General features: G+C 36.8%; 1 pseudogene across 1 annotated transcript; it reads left to right on the plus strand.

Moving 5' to 3' along the window:
- The first annotated feature begins 1408 nt into the window (after positions 1-1408).
- LOC101560629 lies at positions 1409-2621 on the plus strand (annotated as a pseudogene). The gene has a single exon (XR_192633.2). The product of XR_192633.2 is annotated as a 14-3-3 protein zeta/delta pseudogene (transcript).
- The last annotated feature ends 5316 nt before the right edge of the window (positions 2622-7937 follow it).

Here is a 7937-nt window from a genome sequence, read left to right on the forward strand (position 1 = left end):
TAAATATGAGTCCCACTTAAATGCTTACTGGTCTTGGGCCAGGGAGATGGCTCAGTAGAATAAGCACTTCCCTGGCAAGCACAAGGGTCTGAGTTCAATCCCTGGTTCCACCCCCCCCCAAAAAAAAAGTTTATTGATCTTGTTTTATGATCTACCTACATCTAAGAATACAGAATAATAGATTCTAAATCTGTCCAACAATGATTGAGGTTTGACCAAGCAAAATTATATGTTTGATGAAAGTCTTTCTTATTACTAGGATTCTGCCTCCAACTAGAATACAGTCCACTTCTGGCCAAAAGTTTTCAGCTACATGTTTAGCAAGGCTTCCCTTGAACAGAAAAGAGGATGGATCTTAAATGGTAGTTTCTCAATTATCTTTGTAAATGTTTCATAGAGTATAGATTTTCACCCCAAATCCAAGCCTTCTTTTTGTCCTCTTCTACATGTCCACTTGTACCCTCAGGCTGCAACATGGTCTAAGCTTCAGTTGCCTGACTTGCTGAAAATGGTGCCTTATATCCACAAGATCAGTGTGGCTTTATTCTCTCTTCTGTCATCCTGCTTTGACATCTGTAGTCAAGTTTTATATGCTCTTTTAGATTTGCCTTGATTAATTCTGAACACGTGTGTCCGTATCTGCTCTCTGCATAAAGACATACATCACTTCTAAGGACTTGAGTTTAACACTTGGACTTGGACTTTGCCTAAAGGAAAATTCTTTAAAATATATAGAGTGTAAAAAATTAATTAGTATTTATTTTACTACTTTCCATCCTTTTTTTGTAGGTAGCTAAGTTAGATAGAAATATTATAGGCAGTCAGATAGGGCTAGGCCCTTGAAGAGCCAGTGCAGAAGACAAGATGCCCTACAACTGTAGGAGACACAGGTGCCTCTGCTGTGAGCCAGACCTCAGGACAACCAATAAAACAAATGCACCCACATAGTTTGTTAAGGTTAAACATCAGAGATTGATATTCTAAATAGGTATAAATCACCTTGAAAAAGCCAGTAAGAGTCCTAACTCAGCTACCTACAGGAAAAGTCCCTGTTCCATATTCATGCCTTCTTGCTACATCACTTACTTCCTCATTCCATCCTGATTTAATCAATTTTACCAGAACAATTATACTTTTAATCTTACTGGGTGACCACACTTTTGTCCTATATCATGCCCACCTTGTAATTTCCCACCTTGCACCTGCCTCATATCGTGGATTTACTCTATAAAAATCCCTAGAAAAAGCTGGAAATATAACTCAGTGGCACAGTGCCTGCCTGGCAAGTGCTGGGTCCTGAGTTTGATTTCCACTACCCTCTCAAAAAAAAAAAAAAAAAAAAAGATTAAGAGAGTCTCAGCCTCGCCGCCACCACCCAGAGACCACTGCGCCCGTCCGTCCACCGCCACCCACCCGAGACACAGAACATCCAGGCATGGATAAAAACGAGCTGGTGCAGAAGGCCAAACTGGCCGAGCAGGCTGAGCGATATGATGACATGGCAGCCTGCATGAAGTCTGTAACTGAGCAAGGCGCTGAACTATCTAATGAGGAGAGGAAACTTCTCTCCCTTGCTTATAAAAATCTTGTAGGAGCCCGTAGGTCATCTTGGAGGGTTGTCTCAAGTATCCAGCAAAAGACGGAAGGTGCTGAGAAAAAGCAGCAGATGGCTCGAGAATACAGAGAGAAAATTGAGACTGAGCTAAGGGATATCTGCAACGATGTACTGTCTCTTTTGGAAAAGTTTTTGATCCCCAATACTTCACAAGCAGAGAGCAAAGTCTTTTACTTGAAAATGAAGGGAGACTACTACCGTTACTTGGCCAAGGTTGCTACTGGTGATGATAAGAAAGGGATTGTGGATCAGTCACAACAAGCATACCAAGAAGCTTTTGAAATCAGCAAAAGGAAATGCAACCAACGCACCCTATCAGATTGGGTCTGGCCCTTAACTTCTCCGTGTTCTATTATGAGATTCTGAACTCTCCAGAGAAAGCCTGTTCTCTGGCAAAGACAGCTTTTGATGAAGCCATTGCTGAACTTGATACATTAAGTGAAGAATCATACAAGGACAGCACGCTAATTATGCAATTACTGAGAGACAACTTGACATTGTGGACATCGGATACCCAAGGAGATGAAGCTGAAGCAGGAGAAGGAGGGGAAAATTAACTGGCCTTCCGACTTTTGTCTGCCTCATTCTAAAATTTACACAGTAGACCATTTGTCATCCATGCTGTCCCACAAATAGTTTTTTGTTTACGGTTTATGACAGGTTTATGTTACTTCTATTTGAATTTCTATATTTCCCATGTGGTTTTATGTTTAATATTAGGGGAATAGAGCCAGTTAATATTTAGGGAGTTACCTGTTTTCATCTTGAGATGGCCAATATGGGGAAGTGGAATTTTTATACAAGTTACAATTGTTCGGCATAGTACTTTTGGTACATTGTGGCTTCATAAGGGCCAGTGTTAAAACTGCTTCCATGTCTAAGCAAAGAAAACTGCCTATGTATTGGTTTGTCCTGGTGGGGAGCAAAAGGGATTATTGGTTACAGACACAGGTGTACTTATGGTGGGTACTTTAAGGACTGGAGCACCTCCAAGGCTGGGGCAAAGACAGACACCCAGCACATCCTCCAGGTGTGGAGCCCGTGTGTGGGGAGTGGACAGTCCCAGCGTGCACATCTGTGCCTGCAGCTGCAGGGGTGTGCCTTCAGACGAAGTCCTCACCCATTTACTCTGGATAAGAGCAGAAACAGTTCACATTCCATTATTTGTAAAGTTACCTGCTGTTTGCTTTCATTATTTTTGCTATACATTTTATTTTTATTTAAATGTTTTAGGCAACCTAAGAACAAATGTAAAAGTAAAGATGCAGTAATTGCTTGGTATTCATTATTTCGTGTATATCAAGCATAGCAGTAAACAAACAAAAACCCATGTATTTAACTTTTTTAGGTTTTTTTTTGCTTTTGTGATTTTTTTTTTTTTTTTTTTTGATACTTGCCTAACATGCATGTGCTGTAAAAATAGTTAATGGGGAAATAACTTGAGATGATGGCTAGCTTTGTTTAATGTCTTAAGAAATTTTCATGAACAATCTAAGCATAATTGTTAAGAACATATGTATTAAGTTCATGTAAGTGGAATAAAAGTTTTATGAATGGACTTTTCAACTACTTTCTCTACAGCTTTTCATGTAAATTAGCCTTTTGATTTCAAAACTTCTCTGAAGGAAATTGTATTTCTTGAAAATTTATTTCTTATTCCCTTTTGGCAGCTAATAGGCTTTTTCCAAGTTTAAAAGCAAAGTTTATCATAACAAAAATACTAGTAATGTAACTACCATTCTCAACCATGTCCCATATCTCCTCACTTCCCCCAAAAAATAATTGATATGAAATATTTTATGATGGAGGGGGAGATTAGAAAAAAAATTATTGTGTTCTGTTTAAAATTTTGGTATATGGCATTTTCTAACTTAGGAAGCCACAATGTTCTTGGCCCATCATGACATTGGGTAGCATTAACTGTAAGTTTTGTGCTTCCAGATTACTTTTGGTTTTTAAGAATTTCTTGATACTCTTTATAGCTTGCCTTCAATTTTGATCCTTTATTCTTTGTCAGGTACACAAGATGACCGTTTTTAGCCTTCTGTCTTGTCACCAGCCATTCCTATTTGGTGGCCACGTGCTTGGGAAAAGGCCGCACGATCTTTCTGGCTCCACTCAATGTCTAAGATACCTGTTTCCTCTGCTTGCATCCCATGAACTGCTTCCTCCATCCTCTTCACTGCGGCACATCTCTCCTTAGCTGAGGAGAGCGTATTTATCTCCCTGCACCCCATCCTATCCCAAACAGTCTGTTGTTGTCTGCTTTTAAAATCCTTTTCTCTTTCTCTCTTCTCTAAATAATGATGGGGCTAAGTTATACCCAAAGCTCACCCTGCAGAATACTTCCTCAGTTCTTTACAGAAAACACCAAACAAAATTGCCATTTTAAAAGAGGTGTATTTTTTTTCCTTTTAGAAGGTAAGCTCCTCATGAGCAGGGACAATGTTTTCTGTATGTTCTATTGTGCCTAGTACACTGTAAATGCTCAATAAATATTGATGAAGGGAGGCAGTGAGTCTTCATGACAAGGGTGAGAAACTGAGATCCAAAAAAAAAAAAAAAATTAAGAAAAATCCTAGAAAAAGCAGAGTCTTAGGAAGCCATTCAGTACCACTTCTGTTTCTCCTTCTCAGACAGAATCTTTCTTTCCCCAGTAAATATATGCTGCTCTAATCTCCATTGTTCCTAAAATCCATTCTTCAGTTTTAGATAACACAAACGCATTCCAGACATGTAACAGATTGGGAGTTTCTTTCCCCTGTATCACTTTCTCTCATGAGGTTATAACCTGATTTGAACATGACTTGGTTCTTAGTATCAGTCAATTATTATGTTAATCAGCACATGGAATATGTATAGCAAGATCTAACACACTTTAGATAGCATGGAAAATTAAATGTCTTTTAAATATTTGATATAGATAAGAGAAGACATAATGAAACATAACATGTAATATCTTAGAAGCAAAGTGAAGATTCTTAAGATCACTCTGTCCTACCAACACCCTTGATTCCTCTGGCATGGGCATATTACTGAATTTTCAAGCCAAAGTGAATCCCTGTTGGAACTAATGGTGTGGTCTTTTTTTTTTTTATTGGAATCAGTCTTGGCTGCTTTCCAAGATTCTTCTGCCTCTTGGGTCTCTTTCATATAGTCAGCTCTCAGCATCTCTAATATATAAGTTTTGTCTGTACTCCAACTCACCCATTGTTATACAATGTCATCATACTTAGCAAAAATGAGTTGCATGACTCTTCAGTAACTAAAGGAATTTCCAGAGTTTTATTGTGCAATATGGTAATAAGGAACAATTTCAAAGGCTAAAATTAAAGATATCTGTCTCAGTTACTTTTCACTCATTGCTGGGACAAAATACCCAACACCCAAAATTAGGGAAGCAAAGGTTTATTTAGCTCACAGTTTGTGGAAGTTTCAATCTATATTTGGCTGGCTCCCAGGCAGAGTGGCACATGGCATAGACCAGCAGTTCATGGCAGCAGAAAATAGAAAACAGCAAAGGGAAAGGCAGAAGCTTCTATCCTCTGTCCCCTCCTTATATTGCAAAGCAGCTCGCCTAGAACTGGGGTGTAGAACTCACACAATGCCCATGCCCTCCTCTTGCACAGGATAAGGATGTTTACAAACTAAGAATCCTGTTTCTCTGCTGAGTCACTTAATTAAATTTCTAAACTTCTCAAGTTGATACAATGGATCAACCAGTACAGTCTCCTGCCTACACACTCTGTGGGACCATTTTTTTAACTAGTCAAGAAAAAAAGAAAGAAATTCACATAAAATTCCTTCTCAGTCCAAGAATTTGGAATCCAGAATACTGCAGAACTTGAAAGAGTAGAATTTTCCCATTATTGGTAAAAAATAATTAAAACCTACTTCTAACAAATGACAAGTTTAAAGACTTCTAGTTATACACAGAAAGACCAGAATTCAGTCTCCTAAACTTAGCAAAGGATATAGCAAGAAAGTATAAATATGTTTCAAAGGTCTACTCCAAAGACTAGCAGGCAAAACAGTTAAATGTGAAATACTAGCTCTTTACCACCAAAGGAAACATGAAGAGAAGCTTTTTAAAACAGAAAATTAAGTTTTCACAGTTTTATGTTTGCAAAAAATGTCATTTCCACTAACCCTGGGTCTTTCTGTAGCTAGGTTCATATTCAGAGCTGGAAGGATGACAGGCCTGTTTTGGACTATGTGGCCAAAGGGAGGATGATGAATATAGGAAGAAAGGTCACAGAGAAAGGCTACATCCTGACATGAATCAATGTTATACCCAAGACAATTCTGCCTGAACAGCACATTTTTTAAATGGGGTTTTCCCACTAGGCTTGACTGTGTTAAGAGAGAGAGAGAGAGAGAGAGAGAGAGAGAGAGAGAGAGAGAGAGAGAGAGAGAAAGAGAGAGAGAGACAAGAACTTCTACAGAGATTCTATTTTTCTTTTAATCTTTTGGATTTATTTAGTACAGGGTCTTGATATTCATGTAGGACTCATAGTGATCTTCCTTTTTCAGCCTCTCTAGCACTGGGATTACAGGTGTGCTGCACCACCACTGGCTTTGGTGGCCGGCACAGTGCTTCCAGGGTTCCAGGGCCAGTAAGATATGCAGTACCTGGGATCAAAGCCAGGTCTTTACACTTGCCAGGCAGGCTCTTAACCTGCTGAGCTATCTCCCCAGCCCCCAAAGATTCTATAATGACAAGGACAGATCTATTTGAATTGGAGGCCACACAGCAGAAGGTGCACCATGATGCACTAAGAGGAACTGGAATAGAGGGAAACTGATCCCCAAACAAACTATACCTAAAACACATCTGCTGTATGTTGACCTTGGGTCCATGTTAATGTTAAGTAAGGTAATTCAGACACACAGGCTTAAATATCATATGGTTTCTCCTACAAGAATATATATATATATATATTCTGGCTTTCAAACAATATATATGATAATTATTTTTAAAATTTCTTATAAGACAAATGAATCTGTGCTGGAAAAAATAAAATGGGGAAGGGAAGGAGGTAAAGAAGGGAACTAAAATATGAAATGTAAATGTATCCATCCCCTATAGTGAATATAAACATGTACTGCAAACATGTGCTAATAAAAGTATTAAAAAAATAAAAAAGAAAACACTGAGTAAATAAAATCTAAGTTTCACCAAAAAAAAAAAAATGATAAACTAAAAGACAACAAACTGAGTTCAATTCCTGCTACTGCAAAAAAAAAAAAAAAAAAAGACAATGAAGTAACATCTTTAAAATGTTGGGAAAAAATGTCTGCCAATGTATAATTTCTTAGGGAAAAATCAATATATCCTTCAAAAAAAATGAAGATAATTTTCCCCAAAAAAAATTGTTATTAGTGGTGTATGTATGTAAAATTAAATGAATTTTCTTCATGTAGAAAAATAATTCCAGATGAAACAATAGGAAATAGAAAAATTTTAACACCATAGGAGCAAATTCATGAATAAATAAGTTTTTGCCAAAAATAAAGATTTTAAATATGATCTAGTTGCCCATCTAAAACATTGTATTGGTGCAGCTAATGCAATTTTTAAGAAGAAATTGCAGCATTGCAATTTTTATATGTTATGTTGCTGCTTTGATTTTACAAAACACATATTTAAGTTTCTATTTGAATCCTCCTATGATCAGAGAATAGGCCACATATATTAATGGAAGGAATTAAGAATGGAAGTCAGTTACTTAAAGTTACAAAGCAAGAAGGCAGAGAAAAAAACATCACTTCAAAATTAGGGGAAACATAAGGAAACATAAATATCTTTTAAAAAGAAAAAATAAAAATCAACAAAATAAGGTTTCATACTTTAATAAAGTCAACAAAATTTATAAAGTTTTAAGATTAACACAAGAAAGTGAATTTATAAATTTTCACTGTACAAATCATAGCACATCAAAGGAGATAATATTGTGCACATCATAGTAAACTAAATGATATAGAATGAATGCACTCATAACTAAAAACCCAGAGAAGCTATTCATATTTTTATAAGAAGAAATAAGAAATCAAATAATCTGGTATATAATTTAAAATTAGATTCTTTTTTATTTTTTAAAGAGAGTACAAAACAGTGTTAAAACAGAAAAATTACAAGTGATACAGGGAAAAAAAAAAAAAAAAACACAACCTGGGGCCAGGAGGATAGCACAGTAGAATAAGCGCTTGCCTGGCAAGTGCAGGGTCCTGAGTTCAATCCCTGGAACTGAAAAAAAAAAAAAAAGTGATATAGAATTTCGCTTAACACAGTAACATGAATTTCACAGTATTTGTTGTAATG

This window comes from Octodon degus, unplaced genomic scaffold (assembly GCF_000260255.1).
Source record: "Octodon degus isolate 3935 unplaced genomic scaffold, OctDeg1.0 scaffold00081, whole genome shotgun sequence".
NCBI lineage: Eukaryota > Metazoa > Chordata > Mammalia > Rodentia > Octodontidae > Octodon > Octodon degus.